General features: G+C 41.4%; 1 pseudogene; it reads left to right on the top strand.

The window, feature by feature from the left end:
- The first annotated feature begins 1,210 nt into the window (after positions 1–1,210).
- Positions 1,211–8,705, top strand: LOC139455198 (uncharacterized; annotated as a pseudogene).
- Positions 8,706–19,200: the final 10,495 nt, after the last annotated feature.

The raw sequence follows: 19,200 nt of genomic DNA, 5'->3' as shown, positions 1-19,200 counted from the left end.
CTGGTTCTGTCAACGCAGCCATTACCGCCCGTGTACTGATACATGATATGTGAAGCAATCAAGGACAGGTGTAAAGATGTGTATCATGTAGTGCACTATAGCATGAAATATACAGTCGCAATTACACCCTACCATGATGCGGGTCCTATCATTGTCTCATCTTACCTTCTGTTACACATTCATCAATAACTAAACAGAGATCAAATCAACGTTTCAGCTTGCATCAGTTAACCCTTACTGCTGTAAACATCTATTTTTAATGGACACAAAAATAAGGATGACCTTTCTTTACCAGCACAGATAAAATAAATGAGTAAAGAATTTAGAAATCGAAAGGAGGGTTATAATCGTGATATGTTGGATTAGACACAATGTCCATGTTTAATAATTGAAGGAAGCAAAGGATTTATAAAGTATGTTCAAGCAAATACATTTGTGGTACATTCTACATTTAAAGTACACAACAAATTTATCATGGCATTTCTTTTACAAGCTAAAATACATTGAATGAACAAACATGTAACAATTGGTTTGAAATATATTTGGAGGTGTGACCATAAATTATTTATCGTAGCTCGTACGTGTTGAATTAAAAACATGTTTATGTCATACGAGCAAGTGATTAAATGACAATACATTTTCGCCCTTTTAGCAATATTCAAACAATATCACATCTGCAGACATCACACATGGGCCACACACGCGGTAGTCAAAGGAGAAATAGAACCTGCGCCATCGTCCCGGCGAGTTAACACATTAACAACTGTGCTATTCATTGCCATACGAGTATGAAATTAGGCTTTGGCTTTTTCTGTGTGAGGATATTTACTGAAGGTCATGTAGGTACGTACAGCACGAACTTTTGTAAACATGTACACCATGGGTCAACATTTTATTCACATATGTCTACTGATGCTTGAACAGCCGATTTCATATATTTTAGCCATATATATGTATATGCTTTTGATGTGGCTTTATACAGTGCAACAAATGTCACATGTCTTTATGCAGACATTCATAAAACACGTTTTTACTTTGCTTGACTTTGTGAATGTAACACATAGGGTATGTCCGCAGCAACTGTTGAAAAATATGACTAATGATTCGTTCACACCCAACTCGAGTCGGATATTTATCTTTCAATCAACTGTAACGTTTGGTAACATTTGTTCTGAAGTATGATGCACGAGTAAGTGTTAGGTCCTGGTAGATGAGTATATATGTCTCTCCGTTCTACCTTCACTGTCAGTGTGAAATGAAGACAATGATGATGCTGCATACAACGTCCATCCTCCTCCTCTGCCTGGAACTTGTCACAGGTGACTATATAGTTTACATTTTCTTTATTAATTATCATCATGTGTGTGTTGAAGATGGTAACTTCTTAACCAGTAGTTGTGGGCGGGATGTTATTTTTAGCTACCTGTAATGCTCAACAACATACCTTGCACTTCCAACATAGAACAATAACGATGATATAATGTATTAGCACAAACTTTTTTTTTTTAAATCTGTAATAAAGTCGTAATTAGGTTTAAACTATTGAGGTCACAATGCAATATTTGAACCATGTTTGACTTGTTTCATAAACCAAACATGTTTTCAGTTGTGTTAGGCACCTAAGGTTATTTCCTTTCATCCGCACACTTCTTACGAATATGAACTAGTGGGCTATTTTAGAGGGACTGTGCAATTCAGCAATATTCCAACTATATGGTGGTGGACCAGACGAACCAGTGATTGATATCACGAACAACGATCCATGTCTTCCGGGTATGTTTTCTTTTTGTTTTTTTTAATAATTTTTATTGTTCCTGGTAAAAGTACATCATGTTTTGGTGGAAATCATTATACATGACCAGGGTTTTTAAAGCAAGTACATATCATTCACAAACATCCATACACACATTCACACGCACTAGAAGCTTATAGTATTTATGAAAACAGAATGCAGGATATATATTTAGTAAAGTTTTGGAATAGCAAATATTTATATTTTCAAAATCTTTTCATAACCTTATTTAGGAAATGCGTAATGGTTAGTTGGTTATTTTTCATTTTGCATCTGTAAATGTGAAATTTGGCCAATAAGAGTATCAGATGAAAAATATCATCGGTGTGGAAATGTTTTGAAAAGCCAAAAAGGATTAGGTCTGAATTAAGATTTATCTTGCCAGTAGTTGGACACTTGGATTCAATCCATTGTGAATCTTTTCCAGAAGTTTTTGCTTACCCTACAGTCCCAAATCAGATGTTGGATAGATTCTGGCTCGGCATTACAGAAAGTACATAGACAGTTGTCAACAATATGCATCTTGAGTTAATAAGTATTAACAGGTAGAATTCTGTGGAGCAATCTAAGCTGAAACCATCTAAGTTTAGGGTCTGGAGTAGTTTCGTGTACTCTGATAAATAAGCTAGGCCAGTTCATATCCATTAAAAGTTCCTCTTCCCACTTGTCAATAACTTTTAAACTTTCATCGGTTTGACTTATTACATAGTAATATTTCTTTGAGACTTTTTTACATGAAAAGAGATTGGCAATAGATGTATTTGTATTGTTTGTTGTTTCCAGATGCAGGTCTTTATTAATGCCTAATTGTATCATGTATGTATTTACTGATCTTGTAATACCATAAAATTCAAGGAAATTTATATTTAAGTATTTATTACAGAATTGTTGCAATGTCACAAAATTTCCGTCATTGTTTAGCAAGCAATGTATGCTATGTATGTTATTGAGATGAAAGGTTTTGTTATCTAATGATTTGCCATTTAAAATAATATTTTTATTGTATAGTAGGGGTTCCCTTAGGAACTCTTCATAATTATTGGGTTTTATTTTATTACTATATTTAGTAAAGGCAGTAAAACAATCTTTCCAATTTAAAAAAAAATTTTTTTTAGCAAGCTTAAGTGGAAAATCACTTCCCATAAATAGTAAATCAGGAAATTCAGGAGTAGTTTTAGTCATTAAAATTTTCCATTTCTTTTCCAAATCTACATTTAGTAACTTTTTTATCCAGATTATTTTATCTTCCGGGTATGATGGCATGTATAAACCATGTGACGGGGCCTAAGTCAAATGACTTCACACAACTAGTAGATATATCTTGTTGTATGTAATAGGTTGTAAGAACTGAAGTGGCAGCAATTTCCGTTCACACAGCAATGGGTTGCATACACCTCGTGTCTCGTGAGACATGTTTTTGTTACTTCTTAAACATATTTGAAGTACTGAACGTTATAGGAGAATTATGATCAAATGACACCGGGCCTACCTCTGACATGACAGATATGTGGCGTACTGATTGTTCTACCTCATGGCGTAAACACTTAATTGCAACATAAGAAGACATTAGAAGAGAAATAGTGCTAAATGATGTCGATGATTCTGTATTGCATAAAAATAACTTCAATATGGCCACTTATAATTGCACACATATAAACATATTGTGTGATGAATGTTTGTATTCGACTGCTTTACATAAACTGTGAGCAAATACAATACTGCCCTATGTCTGAAATACACAATGACATATATTATCAATTTGCTATGATTCACTTTTCTTATTCAATATGAACAATAGCTTGATGTAGAGAGGTGTACACACGCTAAAATAAGAAGGGGCAAGATTGCGCTAAGCTGAACGGTAGCTTTTTGTAACTCGGTTGTTGTGTCTCACAATATATTTTGTATTTGTTTTTTCATGAGTAACCGAACTTTTCCACGCAAATATTGATATTGAAATAGACACCACAAAATAAAGTTTAAACATGTAACATTATATATTACTCATAATTTTCGTTTACAATTATTTGATAAAAAGAGTCAAATTGTAGTTTTTTTCAATGCAAGAGAAAATCATTATGTGAAAAATGTGTTGAATAAACAGATAAAAATATAGGCTGTTCGTTGATATTGATTTGACAAGACACACATAGTCAATGTTTATTGTTTAAATCAAATATTTTAAAATACCATTCTTAACATGCAAAATGAGCATCTGTTCCTATATCTTTTGTGATTAAACACGAACTTGGTGCATCCTTTGACATCCATGTTCTGTCAATTGAACGATCCAAAACAAATTTAAAAACCAAACCTAAACTTGTGGATGTATTTTGTCAAATGTGGCCAATTTCATCCAAGGAATATTGAAAACAAAATACAGTCACTACTGTGTGCGATGTCGCGTCTGCCACGGCGGTACAGGCCAAGATTTGTGCCTTATTTTTCCAATCATTGCGACACATAAATATTATTAATTCCTCAAATCTTGCCATGATTTTTAACTCATGCATATTCTCCCTAATCTCATCCAATGTATGCAACACCATGGAAAATGGATCTGTTGTAATAGCAGAAAATGCAAAAGGGTGTTAAATGGGAGGATTGAAACGTTTCAAACGATATAAATGATAAGATTTCAGACATGGGGGTTTGTTTTCACTCTTGATTCATGTTGATTTCGTCTGGGCAACATGTTAAAGTTGCACTGCTTGTTAAGAAAGCGTACATGTAAATATCATGTGGATTTAATACACAGTATGATAGGCCGCATACATACAACTTGTCGCAGGATGAAAGAGCATGTCTTATGTCTTATGCAACCAACAAGTTGCATACTATGGTGGCCGAGAGGGAACATCGCTTTGTCGCCCTCAATTATGGCTGCGAGAAAGCGATGAAGTGATAGAGCGATAACACGAGACGAGAAAGGGATGCCAAGAGATGAGAAATCAATACCACGAGACGAGAAAGCTATAACACGAGACGAGAAAGCGATAACACGAGATGGGAAAGCAATATATTGAGAAAGCAATAGAATGATACGAGAAAGCGATAAAGCAAGAAAATGAGAAAGCAATAGAGCGGGAAAGTGATAGAGCTTCAAAATGTTAAATTTAGAAACCAATCTTTCCCATAATGGCGTACATTAAAAAGTTTTGCTGCTTTTCAGTGATCCATTCCTATAACTGTCAACGCTGTTTTACTTTTATACCTGGAACGTTTCAACATTTTGTAGTAGAGATACATTTCGTAGATATACATACAGAATGTTATCTCGTTTCGTTTGCATACACGCATGTGTTTACTTCTTGTATTGTAGTAAATTAGAAAGATTCACATTCAGTACAACGGGAAAATCTAGTACTTTTACCTTTATTCTTTAAAACTCCTGAGAAAGTCCGCGGATTATTTACGATTTAGTTGGAAACTTAATTGCCCCTTTTATAGGAGTTATAGGCTAAATGCCTACCACCCCAAACATCCCCCCCCCTCTCTCTCTCTCCCTCCCCAACCCGTCGTCGACACAAGCGTTGTGTAGGATGAACATTAGTTATATTCCTCCATGTTTAGACTAACATGCTCTTGGATACTTGTGAATATCGTTCACTGTTCATTACTTAAAACTGAAAACTAAGATATTTCTATTGATATGTGTAGTTATCCCAAGTAAAGATATCAACGTGATAACACCATCGTCATACCAATAGGAACGGTGAGTTACGGGTTCGATTTCCGACATGGCTACAATGTGTGAAGCTCATTTCTGGTGTCCCCCGCCGTCATATTGCTAGAATATTGCCAAAAGCCGTATAAAACCATATTCACTCACTGACAGTGGTGTTTATTAAATTACTATATGCAAACTTTGCTTTGAGTTTCGTAGGTGTTGCTTTGAAGAAAAACAAAACTGATGTCATTACTCCGCGCTCGGCTTCCACAAACAGGCAGTTCTTGCATGAGCTGAGGTCACTGCTGAGCCTCTATCTGGGGGAGAAGATTCTACAGCCAGTGACCTCCGCTCCACAAAGTAGTAGCTCGGGTAAACACGCCTTTGTGTCACTGTGTATGTTTAGTCTTTGATGTCAGAAAGGTATATATCAGATGGTGATTTCAGTACTTGATGATTACTTTCAATTTATGATGATTGTTCACATTCGTCTGTATTCTACTGTTTATTTTCTGTGCTGAAGTCATTTAATCTCAACTCATGCATAACATACTTTACCAATACGACACACATAAAGATTAGCACACATCATGTCTCTCCCTGTTAAGTATTTATTTGTTAATATTGAAATATGTGTTTTTTTCTGTGTATTTGTAGGAGGAGGAGCGATGTTCACTCGGTGGGGAAAGACAACATGTCCGTCTGGAAATGAGGTCATGTATAAAGGTAAAACATTTCGAGACATACGTTTTCTAAAAGTTAAAAGAGAGTAAATCACTTTGTCAGATGGATTTACTTTTCATGTTATCTGAATATTTTCAGGTCGTCAGTTCAATCGAAGTTAACTTATAGGATGGTATCATCTCATGCATAAGTGATCTTTGCTGGGACATATGCAGTTAACACGAAAAGGCCGGTATTGAATCTACTTTGTTACATGACATGTATGCGAAACGAAAACAATCCCATGTGTACAGTGTGTGTGTAACTGTACATTTTCCAATGTATTTATTTTGGAGATTTAACGCTGCGCATTCGCGATCGGTTCCAAATCTAGCACAATTAAATCTACAGTAGGCCTTGTTCTAAAGTGAAACCACATAATGTTTTCCCCCATTCTACCTTTAAAAACAGACTTTTGGTGTCAGCGAGGTTATATTGTGAGGTGAGGCGAAACGGGGTTTAACGTGGTGTTCAAAATGGATTTCACCGCTTATACAGCGAATTGCTAGAGTCGTGCGTGCGTGTCCGCGTGCTTCGTTAAATTTTTCAATTAATGCTTGCAATCGAGCATGCTTTTTCTACGAAGATACTCTTACTGAAAAGTTGTTTGATCAGGGCTCAACATTCAAGGCATTTGTGAAGCTTTCAAAAAGTGTGATGGTTGACATCTGGAGGATATTTTCAAATTTGACGCATCAGTGACCAAACTTATGCCTGCTGCAAAACCCTCCTTTTGCTATATGTGCTCGAGCTTATTCAGGTGAACACTCGACTCGACTTTGTATGTACTTCTGACGGGTGACACCATTGGGGCAGGATAAGCTCACCTTTTCCCGGACAACTGGTATCATCACTGTTTGATTGTGATTCATATGCACATGCTTATGACATAGTCGGAATTGTTCAACGGAAACGGTTTCGTCTCTTTCATCGTAAAAGACTTTAACACCTGCTTCGAGTAATTTAAAACAAAAACAGGTAAACAGTAGCATTTAGACAACCCAGGTATAGTCAGGGATGATGAACTTTGCTAGTCAAACAAAGTAGACACGTTGGTCAACCCATTTTACTGTTAACAGGGATGCAGAAAATGGATCGATGACATGCATCAAACAAGTCAGCGAGCCTGATCTTCCGATCCGTTAGTCGCCTCTTACGACCGCTTCATACCAAAAGACGTTAAAAGATGGTACTTGTTGTTACCCTGTCTGGCGCTCGGCATTAAGGGGCTAAAACAAGGACTGGTCGGCTCGGAGTCAGTAAACTGTGTCTGAGTGGGGTATTCATGTTAAACTGCGGCGTGGTATCTCAGTGAGCTAGCACTATTAATCGGCATCAGTCCGGTCTAGTACAAGGAGCCACACACATCCATACACGTGCATGCACGTAACTATATAAGTGCAATCATCTTGGACGCGACGTTAAACCCCATTTCACCTCACCTCCCCTCAATACGAAGGAAAGTGCAGACTTCATTTTCACGTAGCAGGGCTGCTTTTCTGGGAGAATGAACTTTGAATACTGTAGTAAAAACCACAATTCTACATTCTGTAACCTAAAATTATACGAATTGTTACTTGAAAATGCATACCATCAATGACTGAGAAAGAAGAACGTTTCTTTAAATATTTATAAATCAGATGTTACATATGAATCGTTGTCGTTGTACGTGACTTACATGGTTCCTACGTTCAACACACTGAACCTGTCCCTGGAACATATTTTTCGGAAAATTGATGTTTCCAACAGAAATGAATGGGTCATTTGTTTTTCTTCCACGCCTCAGGACTAAATGCATATATATGCATATTGTGCCGTACATTTCAACAATTTCGATGTATTATATTTTGTTAAAGGGGAGGCTTACGGGTGAGAATGATAAATAGAACTTGTTGAGTTTTCATTATATGAGCAACCAAGTCTTGGTTAATCACTATTCGCCTTGGCATGGGCTCGGCAAAACTAATTAACTAAGACTTTTGATGATTTCAATATTTGATAAAGATTGTCTTTGCACAGAATTAAACCTAGATCCTTTCAATTTCTCAGGTTATGCAGGTGGAAGCCATTACACACACAAAGGCGGGCCTGGGACAACTGTGCCTTCCTGACTCTCCGATCTACGCCAAGCATACTACAGCAGGATCAGGCAGTGCTCTCTATGGGTCTGAGTATGAAACTTATCAAGCAACTGGACCTCTGCACAACATGCTTCAACACGATGTTCCTTGTGTGGTGTGCCGTAGTCGTCACAGGAGGAGTGCTGCCATGGTCCCTGCCAGGAATGAGTGCTTCCCTGGGTGGCATCTGGAATACAAGGGGTACCTCTTCGGGGGTGGCACTGGACACCCAGGTTCAAGTGATTATGTGTGTGTAGATGAAGACCCAGAATCCATAAAGGGAGGCCATGCAGACAAAAACGGACATCTCCTGTACCTGGTCGAGTCTATCTGTGGTGCTCTGCCATGTCCACCATATGTAAATGGCTGGGAGATGACTTGTGCTGTTTGTACAAAATAAATATATATAGTCCATATAGACCATACCATCTGTCAAATATGTACATTAACTGTGTCTTACATACATCCGATAAACACATTCAGTTTTCATATCCATATAAACTGTGTATATAAGTTTACTGAGGTGTATGTGGCACAAAAAGTAGCGTTTGAAATGATTGTCTCATTGTGTAAGGACAGACGGACAATGTTGACCTGTCAGGCTGGAGTGAGTGAGTTTGGTTGTCTCATTATATAAGGACAGACCACGTTGACACGTTGCCGCATAGTTATTGCTGGCTGGAGGTAGTAGCTGCAAGTTATCACCAGCTGTGGGGAACTTCTTGTCAGTGTCATTACACAAGGCCATTCACATGCATGTTCTCCCGATTGATAGAGGGCCAACATTGCAGCATATCATCTGAATCGATCAATCACATAGTGGTTTATACCATACCGTTACATTAACAAATACTGTATACGGAGTATCAAGACAACTGATGTAATATAAAACCATGATGAAAGAAACTTGTAGCTGTAAGTTTCCTTTTTGGACAGAAGACTGGTTCAAATTTGCAGTATGTAATCAAACCATGTTTCATTGATTATACAAGTACCCCAAAGTAACACTAAATGAAGTGTGTATTTATTGTTCTCTTGCCCAAAATAAAGATCCATCCTGAATGTTTTTGTGTGGTCTAAACTTGACACTAAATGACAAAACCACAGTTTTATTAACCAGTCTGTTTTAATGAAAATACTTTGGATGTTTATTATATACGTTGTCAGTGGTTAAAAAATCCCTTTTAACTGATGTGAAATAAATTGTGTCGTAACACAAGAGACATAATGACGTGGATTCAAAACTATGGATAGCTACAAACTGTGTGAGAATTAGGGAAATTCCTGGCTGAATCGACAGAAGCACTGATTTGGTAGAAGTGTAACTTTACGACGCTTTAAGCAATACCCTATCCAAATCATAATCATAATTACGTAGCAGAGCCAAACTATGAGTGGAAGTCAGATGTAGATTCAGTCATCATTTGCTACACAAAAGTGGATAATACTGATGTACATGTAAAGTATGTCCATTGTAAAAAAAACCGCACTATCACCTGTGACCACGTAGAACTGCTATGAGGGGTAGTGCTTTTTCTATCATCAATTTATTCCATCATTAATACTGGATTGGCTTGTAGGTTCCTCGTCACCATGAATCATACGACTATTATACAAAGTAGACTCACGAATCCAAAGTAGGCCTTCTTCCAGCTGGTGGGATGCAGCTATATTTATGGTAGTGAAGACCAATTTCATCTTGTTCTTCCTTTGTATAAAATGTCTCACCCGGATGTCCCATTTACCGTCACAGGTGGAGCGTTTCGTGGTCCATGCCAATAACGACTGCTTTCCTGGGTATTATTTGTGGTAGACACAATAGATACTACGCTTATCACAGTTGGTATCTGAACACAGAAATGTGTAATGAACACAGCTTGTAATATAAACCATCAGCTACAGTTGTTCAATGCTGTTCAGTATACTGGGTTACTCGTTTGCTAAAATGGTCCCTCATTGAGAGCCATAAATTATGTGTCGTTTTTACTTTAAGGCAAGGAACGTACGTACTCCATGATTCCATAATCAGGCGACCCAGGCTAAAAGGCAAAACCCCTATTGTTTATCGTTCTGTTTATTAGTGATCCAAGCCTAAAAGTCAAGAGCACTATTGTACTCATTCTGTTTATTAGTGATCCATGCCCAACAGGCAAGAGCCCTATTAGTTATCATTCTGTTGATTTGTGATCAAAGCCTAAAAGTCAAGAGCCCTATTATCTATCATTCTGTTTACCAGTGATCCAAGCCTAAAAGGCAAGAGCACTATTGTACTTGTTCTGTTTATCATTTATTTCTATTTATTATTCCGCCGTTTGTTTTGTACAAGAGATAACTCAACAACCAGTGGACAGAATCTCTCCCACAAAATCATCAGCATCTGTGTTCATGTGAAGCAGATAACAGAAAGATCCCAAGGCTCTAGGCCTAATGTCCAGTGGCAGACAATTCAAACATAATTAACTAAAAGCAACTCTCACAGAAACCGATAGTTTGATGGCTTTTAAAGCTGCCATCCGGCAGCAGCATCAGATGCTCATAAATTTCCTCTAGACGTCCCATGTCGCCAAATGACATCAAACTCATCACGTAAAGTTGTTGCAGACTTTGCTTGATATATTGCTACTGGCTACTGAACAATTTCTGGTCTTGGTCTCATGTCAAAAGTCACTTGACATGGCAGCCGAATTGAAATGAATTTGTGGAGAGCTCATTTGTCATTTTCCCTCACACATCTTTCCCTACAACTAGATCTGAATCTGTCATGGTCAGCTGCAGTACTTTAACGTTTACAGATATACTCTCTATATTGATGACTGCAGCTATTGGTTCTGGCCGTGAGTTTATATCTTTATCGCTAAAAAAAGTATCTACAAAAGTTTATGGTACACTTCATACTTGGATGAAAGGTTTGATTAAATGTGATTTTACGTCGCATCAAGAGAGTTTGGCAAGTGCAGTGGTTTAGAGTGAAGGGCATTTAAAAGTTAACGCCAAAAAGGAATCAGTTTCGCTTATCTTCAAATTACATTGGTCGTAAAATGAAAATAGTGGTAAATGAAATAAAAGGAAATTCCACAACGGAGGTCAGCGATGTCATGGAGCTGAAAAAATAGTTTCAAGTATATTATTCTCAATTTAAAAGTAAGCAACAAAACTATATATCGCTGGCCAATTATGGGCCACGTTGGTGTGTTTTTAACACAGGAATGCCTCACCATAACGAAGGAAACACTAATTTAACAGTACAAATGTATTGTAATGTATGTCTTTACCCTGCCTGATCACATGTCCGCCGTGGAACAGGCAACTGTGCATACGCAACAGTTAGCGAATTTCAGTTTGGCTTCAAACATCCATCTGAGAGTTCACCGAGTGCATCTGCTAGAATGTCAGTACCACAGAATGTCCTGTCGACAATGTTTGCTGGACAATTCATCGTATGTTCCACTGGATACACATATAACAAACGTTATACTTGGGATAACACTTTCCTAGTAAAGTACAGATTCTCGTACTTTTTGAGATCGTTCAAGGGCGGTAACTCTGTTTGAAACTATTTCTGTCAACCAGGCCATGAAAATACTTACCATCTGGCTCGATGACCGCCAGTACGTGCGTAGGCGAGTCTTACTGTCTGACTCGATGGCCGGAAGCAGGTAGGCGACTCTTCCTATCTGGATCGATGACCGCCAGCACGTGCGTAGGCGAGTCTTACCGTCTGGCGCGTTGACCGGCAGCAGGTGGGCAACTCTTACCGTCTGGCTCGATGACCTGCAGCAGGTAGGCGACTCTTACCGTCTGGCTCGATGTCCTGCAGCAGGTAGGCGACTCTTACCGTCTGGCTCGATTTTCCGTAGCAGGTAGGCGACTCTTACCGTCTGGCTCGATGTCCTGCAGCAGGTAGGCGACTTTTACCGTCTGGCTCGATGTCCTGCAGCAGGTGGGCAACTCTTACCGTCTGGCTCGATGTCCTGCAGCAGGTAGGCAACTCTAACTATGTGGCTCGATGACCTGCAGCAGGTAGGCGACTCTTACCATCTGGCTCGATGTCCTGCAGCAGGTAGGCGACTCTTACCGTCTGGCTCGATGTCCTGCAGCAGGTGGGCGACTCTTACCGTCTGGCTCGATGTCCTGCAGCAGGTAGGCGAATTTTACCGTCTGGCTCGATGACCTGCAGCAGGTAGGCGACTTTTACCGTCTGGCTCGATGTCCTGCAGCAGGTAGGCGACTCTTACCGTCTGGCTCGATGTCCTGCAGCAGGTAGGCGACTCTTACCGTCTGGCTCGATGTCCTGCAGCAGGTAGGCGACTCTTTCCGTCTGGCTCGATGTCCTGCAGCAGGTGGGCGACTCTTACCGTCTGGCTCGATGTCCTGCAGCAGGTGGGCGACTCTTACCGTCTGGCTCGATGTCCTGCAGCAGGTAGGCGACTCTTACCGTCTGGCTCGATTTTTCGTAGCAGGTAGGCGACTCTTACCGTCTGGCTCGATGTCCTGCAGCAGGTAGGCGACTTTTACCGTCTGGCTCGATGTCCTGCAGCAGGTAGGCAACTCTTACCGTCTGGCTCGATGTCCTGCAGCAGGTAGGCGACTCTTACCGTCTGGCTCGATGTCCAGCAGCAGGTAGGCGACTCTTACCGTCTGGCTCGATGTCCTGCAGCAGGTGGGCGACTCTTACAGTCTGGCTCGATGTCCTGCAGCAGGTAGGCGACTTTTACCGTCTGGCTCGATGACCTGCAGCAGGTAGGCGACTCTTACCATCTGGCTCGATGTCCTGCAGCAGGTAGGCGACTCTTACCGTCTGGCTCGATGTCCTGCAGCAGGTGGGCGACTCTTACCGTCTGGCTCGATGTCCTGCAGCAGGTAGGCGAATTTTACCGTCTGGCTCGATGACCTGCAGCAGGTAGGCGACTTTTACCGTCTGGCTCGATGTCCTGCAGCAGGTAGGCGACTCTTACCGTCTGGCTCGATGTCCTGCAGCAGGTAGGCGACTCTTACCGTCTGGCTCGATTTTTCGTAGCAGGTAGGCGACTTTTACCGTCTGGCTCGATGACCTGCAGCATGTAGGCAACTCTTACCGTCTTGGCTGATGTCCTGCAGCAGGTGGGCGACTCTTACCGTCTGGCTCGATGACCGGCAGCAGGTAGGTGACTCTTACCGTCTTGGCTGATGTCCTGCAGCAGGTGGGCGACTCTTACCGTCTTGGCTGATGTCCTGCAGCACGTAGGTGACTCTTACCGTCTGGCTCGATGACCGGCAGCAGGAAGGCGACTTTTACCATCTGGCTCGATGACCGGCTGCACGTAGGCGGCTCTTCCCATCTGGTTCGATGACCTGCAGCACGTAGGCGACTCTTACTGTCTGGCTCGATGTCCTGCAGCAGGTGGGCGACTCTTACCGTCTTGGCTGATGTCCTGCAGCAGGTGGGCGACTCTCTCAGTCTGGCTTGATGTCCTGCAGCAGGTAGGCGACTCTTACCATCTGGCTCGATGTCCTGCAGCAGGTAGGCGACTCTTACCGTCTGGCTCGATGTCCTGCAGCAGGTGGGCGACTCTTACCGTCTGGCTCGATGTCCTGCAGCACGTAGGCGACTCTTACCGTCTTGGCTGATGTCCTGCAGCAGGTGGGCGACTCTTACCGTCTGGCTCGATGTCCTGCAGCAGGTAGGTGACTCTTACCGTCTGGCTCGATGACCTGCAGCAGGTGGGCGACTTTTACCATCTGGCTCGATGACCGGCTGCACGTAGGCGACTCTTCCCATCTGGCTCGATGACCGGCTGCACGTAGGCGACTCTTCCCATCTGGCTCGTTGACCTGCAGCACGTAGGCGACTCTTACCGTCTAGGCTGATGTCCTGCAGCAGGTAGGCGACTCTTACCGTCTTGGCTGATGTCCTGCAGCAGGTAGGCGACTCTTCCCATCTGGCTCGATGACCTGCAGCACGTAGGCGACTCTTACCGTCTAGGCTGATGTCCTGCAGCAGGTAGGCGACTCTTACCGTCTGTCTCGATGTCCTACAGCAGGTAGGCGACTCTTCCCATCTGGCTCGATGACCTGCAGCACGTAGGCGACTCTTACCGTCTTGGCTGATGTCCTGCAGCAGGCAGGCGACTCTTACCGTCTGACTCGATGTCCGGCAGCAGGTAGGCGACTTTTACCATCTGGCTCGATGACCGGCTGCACGTAGGCGACTCTTCCCATCTGGCTCGATGACCTGCAGCACGTAGGCGACTCTTACCGTCTTGGCTGATGTCCTGCAGGAACTGGTGTGGCGGATGCTGTGGAGGTTGCCGTTTTGATCGTTGCCGTAGCTGACGTAACCAGATGTAGCGGCCCTGCCCTATGGTGGTTACAATTAGTCTACATGATCTGTCAAAGTTACGTGTTGCCCTTTGATGTTAGTAATGATTAAAGATGGTGCTTGGAAATACGTGAAACACGATGGCTTCAAGCAATCTCCCAATCTTTCACAAACAGGTAAACGAAAACTATGCACACAGATGCGTTTTGGTGAATTTCTGTGATCTGCATTTCGCCCTTGCTGTGTTGTGGCTACTGTAACAATCGCGATATGTTTGAACCACCAAACTACAATATATTCTGTATCGTTTGTGTAACTATTTGACATATATAATGACTTTATTCATTTTGCATTTCTTTTGTTGCTGAGTATATAAAAGAGAAATCAATACATGTACACATGTAAATAAATAACATATGTTGTCTTTAAGGACAAAACACATATTTCGCCAAGACGAACGGCCACGAACACACAGGGCATCGTACAGGGCTTTTCAATGAACCGACACGTTTACATTTATGGGCAGATAGTCTTTGAAATAAGTTTTGTTGACGTTCATGGTGGCACCTTTGAGAAAGGAATACAACATCCCAGCTTCACTCACCAATGCCATCTGATAACATTTTCTTTCAATAGATGGAATTTTGCAACATTGTGGAATTTGATGATTATCAGTATGGAAAACAGATTTAAGATACTTGGCACTGAACACATTTTTCATAAATCAGATCATCCAGAATGTTTAAATAAGCATGGAGTAACTGGGGTATGGTAACGTCAGCTTTCTTTTTATTCATCTTTTCAGTCATCAAGTGCATCTTTGAAGGCGACAGATAACTATACAGAATATGTTTCCCACAATGCGATCAACCATGTCTTTCTCGTAGTGACTTTGATGATCATCAGAGGAGGAAAAGAATATTTATATTCCTTCTAAGAGGGTATATTGTGACCTAAACGTGTTTTTTATGTAAATATTTTGGCAATCAGAGCTGCCAAATGCGTTAATGAATCACTATCAAATAGTAATGGTACCAGGTGTTCGCGGGAAGGTGAACGCATTCTGACCCACGGATTGCACCCGTCAAAAATACATGCAAAGGCAAATCAGTTGATCACAAGCGGAAAAAAGGGAACATATTGTGCAAGTCAAAATACACACTATTTAAAGTTTTTACAGACACCCTCATGAAACTACCGCCTTGGTTAGTGTTTTGAAGGTGCTTCCTTTAAGAGCAAACACGATGTTTGACTCCGTGGACAGTAGCCCGTAAACCGGAAGTGCTGAGCTGGAGTTGCTGATGAGCATTTATCTGGAAGAGCCGGTCATAAGACCAGTTTCTCTAGTCCCAGCACCCGAGTCCAAAAAGGGTGAGTGAGTGAATGTAATTTAACTCCACCGTTAGCAATATTTCAAGAGAACGGGTCTTCACTTTATCCTAAACGTTCCACGGCTTCAGGGTTCAGCGCCATGCCGTGAGTCATGTCACCGAGTAGGACTCCCCAACACTGATAGCTAACACTAACCTGATGACCTAGCCTCAGAATAGGGCACAGCTGAGCCTGTGTTTTGGGAGTAGCTTCCACTGTTGTGTATACATAGTCTTTGATGGAACAATCGTTTATTGCAATTATATCTGATTTGTTTTCAACATTTTGTCTTCCTTCGTACATTTGTGTATAAATTTCAGTAAAACGATGATATTATCAGTGTGAGCGAAGTTTAACTGATAATTAATTCTCACATTCTTAACTTTAAAACAGTAGCGCCATGGGTTTTATTATTTTACTTCTACAAAAGTCTACAAAATTAAAATGGTCAACGCCAGAAATTACCAATCTCGATTATGTGCCGAAACAGATTGAATCGGACGTAAAAGGCAACACTGTGATGAAATTTATATGTGAGGGTCACTGAAATTCCGTGTTTGTGAAAAGCCTAATCATGTCCTTCCCTCACGGAAGCACCCGCCTCTCACACACTTTTCACACACAAAATATTGTAAGTGTTGTATATTGATAACTCTGCCACACGGCGGTAAACGATCGAGTTGTGAGCAGACAATCCTCTGATCAGTATCTTGAGCAATGATCCACGTTGAGGTAGGATGCCATGCTATCAACCAAACATGACCACCCGATCATCAAAGTGACAGTGATTCAGGATGTGCCAAAACTCCCTGTAAAGATCATAGTGTGGGATAACACCGAGCATCATGTTCACAAGCGACGCGTCATGTTTAGCAAGTTTCTCTGAATGTCTAGCATAGAGTGTCAGGAATTACCCAACCAGGACTACAGGTGTTATCTTGATTGAATGGTTTAGATGTAAACACCACATGTCTTTCCGTCTGAATAATATGAACATGCTGGGACCGATGGTATATTGCTCCCCCGAAAATAAATGTATGATGGCACAATAGAAATTGTCTCTTTCGTCAAACAGCTTTAATCTTACTTGTAATCATAAGTAACTGCAGGTGTTTACTGGCTAGGATAACAAGGCTCAGGCATCTTGTCTCTCGTGTTGTGAACTTCGAACTGCATCAGTTGCACAAGAGCCGGTCAGCAGGGTAGGTCAAGCGTGCAGTCAGTCTGGGTTATCACCTACCTGAGGGCGTAGATGTGATTTGTAGCTGTCACTATAACAACTGTAAAACCCTGCAGTCAGTCTGGGTTATCACCTGTCTAAACGGGTAGCTGTCACTATAACCACTGTGACACAATGCAGTCAGTCTGGGTTATCACCTGTCTAAACGGGTAGCTGTCACTATAACCACTGTGACACAATGCAGTCAGTCTGGGTTATCACCTGTCTAAACGGGTAGCTGTCACTATAACCACTGTGACACAATGCAGTCAGTCTGGGTTATCACCTGTCTAAACGGGTAGCTGTCACTATAACCACTGTGACACAATGCAGTCAGTCTGGGTTATCACCTGTCTAAACGGGTAGCTGTCACTATAACCACTGTGACACAATGCAGTCAGTCTGGGTTATCACCTGTCTAAACGGGTAGCTGTCACTATAACCACTGTGACACAATGCAGTCAGTCTGGGTTATCACCTGTCTAAACGGGTAGCTGTCACTATAACCACTGTGACACAATGCAGTCAGTCTGGGTTATCACCTGTCTAAACGGGTAGCTGTCACTATAACCACTGTGACACAATGCAGTCAGTCTGGGTTATCACCTGTCTAAACGGGTAGCTGTCACTATAACCACTGTGACACAATGCAGTCAGTCTGGGTTATCACCTGTCTAAACGGGTAGCTGTCACTATAACCACTGTGACACAATGCAGTCAGTCAGGGTTATCACCTGTCTAAACGGGTAGATGTGATTTGTAGTTGTCACTATAACCACTGTGACACAATGCAGTCAGTCTGGGTTATCACCTGTCTAAACGGGTAGCTGTCACTATAACCACTGTGACACAATGCAGTCAGTCAGGGTTATCACCTGTCTAAACGGGTAGATGTGATTTGTAGTTGTCACTATAACCACTGTGACACAATGCAGTCAGTCAGGGTTATCACCTGTCTAAACGGGTAGATGTGATTTGTAGTTGTCACTATAACCACTGTGACACAATGCAGTCAGTCAGGGTTATCACCTGTCTAAACGGGTAGATGTGATTTGTAGTTGTCACTATAACCACTGTGACACAATGCAGTCAGTCTGGGTTATCGAGTGGATCAACTGAACATGCGGTGGAGTAACACAAGTCAATTACAAGAGTTTCAAAATTGTAATTATTTTATGTGAAATATTGTCACGTGACGTTTTTATCCGTCTTGTAAGCACGCTATGTTATGAACACCGCCACTATCCCCAAACCCCCACCCCCACTCCCCTTATATCCGTATATTAAATGGTCGGACACCTAATGATACTGAGGTCAGGTTTAATAAGTATTTACTGTTGTTTTACGTATATACTTTTTATTGAATATAGACACATTATACATGCAACCCCTATAGCGGCCAAGAGGGGATATTGCTCTCCCGCGAGAAGAGCGATAGAGCGAGAAAGCGATGTCCCCTCTCGGCTACCATAATATACTGCATCAACACAAATTGAAAATTGACATGTCCAAACATATATTCTGTAATGCTTATAAAACATGTTAGTGGATGAGGTCTTTCTACCGACTGCCCTAACGTGGACATTATTCAGCTAACTTTATGTCGGATGTGGCAATATACTGGCGTTTGAATCTTATCAGAAGACCTGGAGAACCAGTAATGAAAATAATTAATTAACAAATTCACCCGTGGCATGAACAGGATAGACAGCATAACAGATGAGGGATGGAAAAGACAAATTGTTGTACGTTTGTTGTTTAACGCCGCACTCTAATATTCCAGCTATTAACGGTGGTCAGTAAATAATCGAGTGTGCACCACACAATCCAGTGATCAATATGATGAGCATCGATCTACGCATTTGGGATACGATGACACGCATCAACCAACTCTGAAATAATAGTAATTATAGTATAGCATATTCCTCATTGTGGATGCAAGCTAACTTGCGGGTTCCCCATGCGAAAACAACACTTTGCTGCTGAAACTGACACAAAATATCTGCC

This window comes from Haliotis cracherodii, unplaced genomic scaffold, assembly GCF_022045235.1.
Source record: "Haliotis cracherodii isolate W230 unplaced genomic scaffold, xgHalCrac1.p SCAF_11, whole genome shotgun sequence".
NCBI lineage: Eukaryota > Metazoa > Mollusca > Gastropoda > Lepetellida > Haliotidae > Haliotis > Haliotis cracherodii.
Note: the sequence above shows the minus strand (reverse complement) of the source record. Positions and strands in the feature narration are given on the sequence as shown.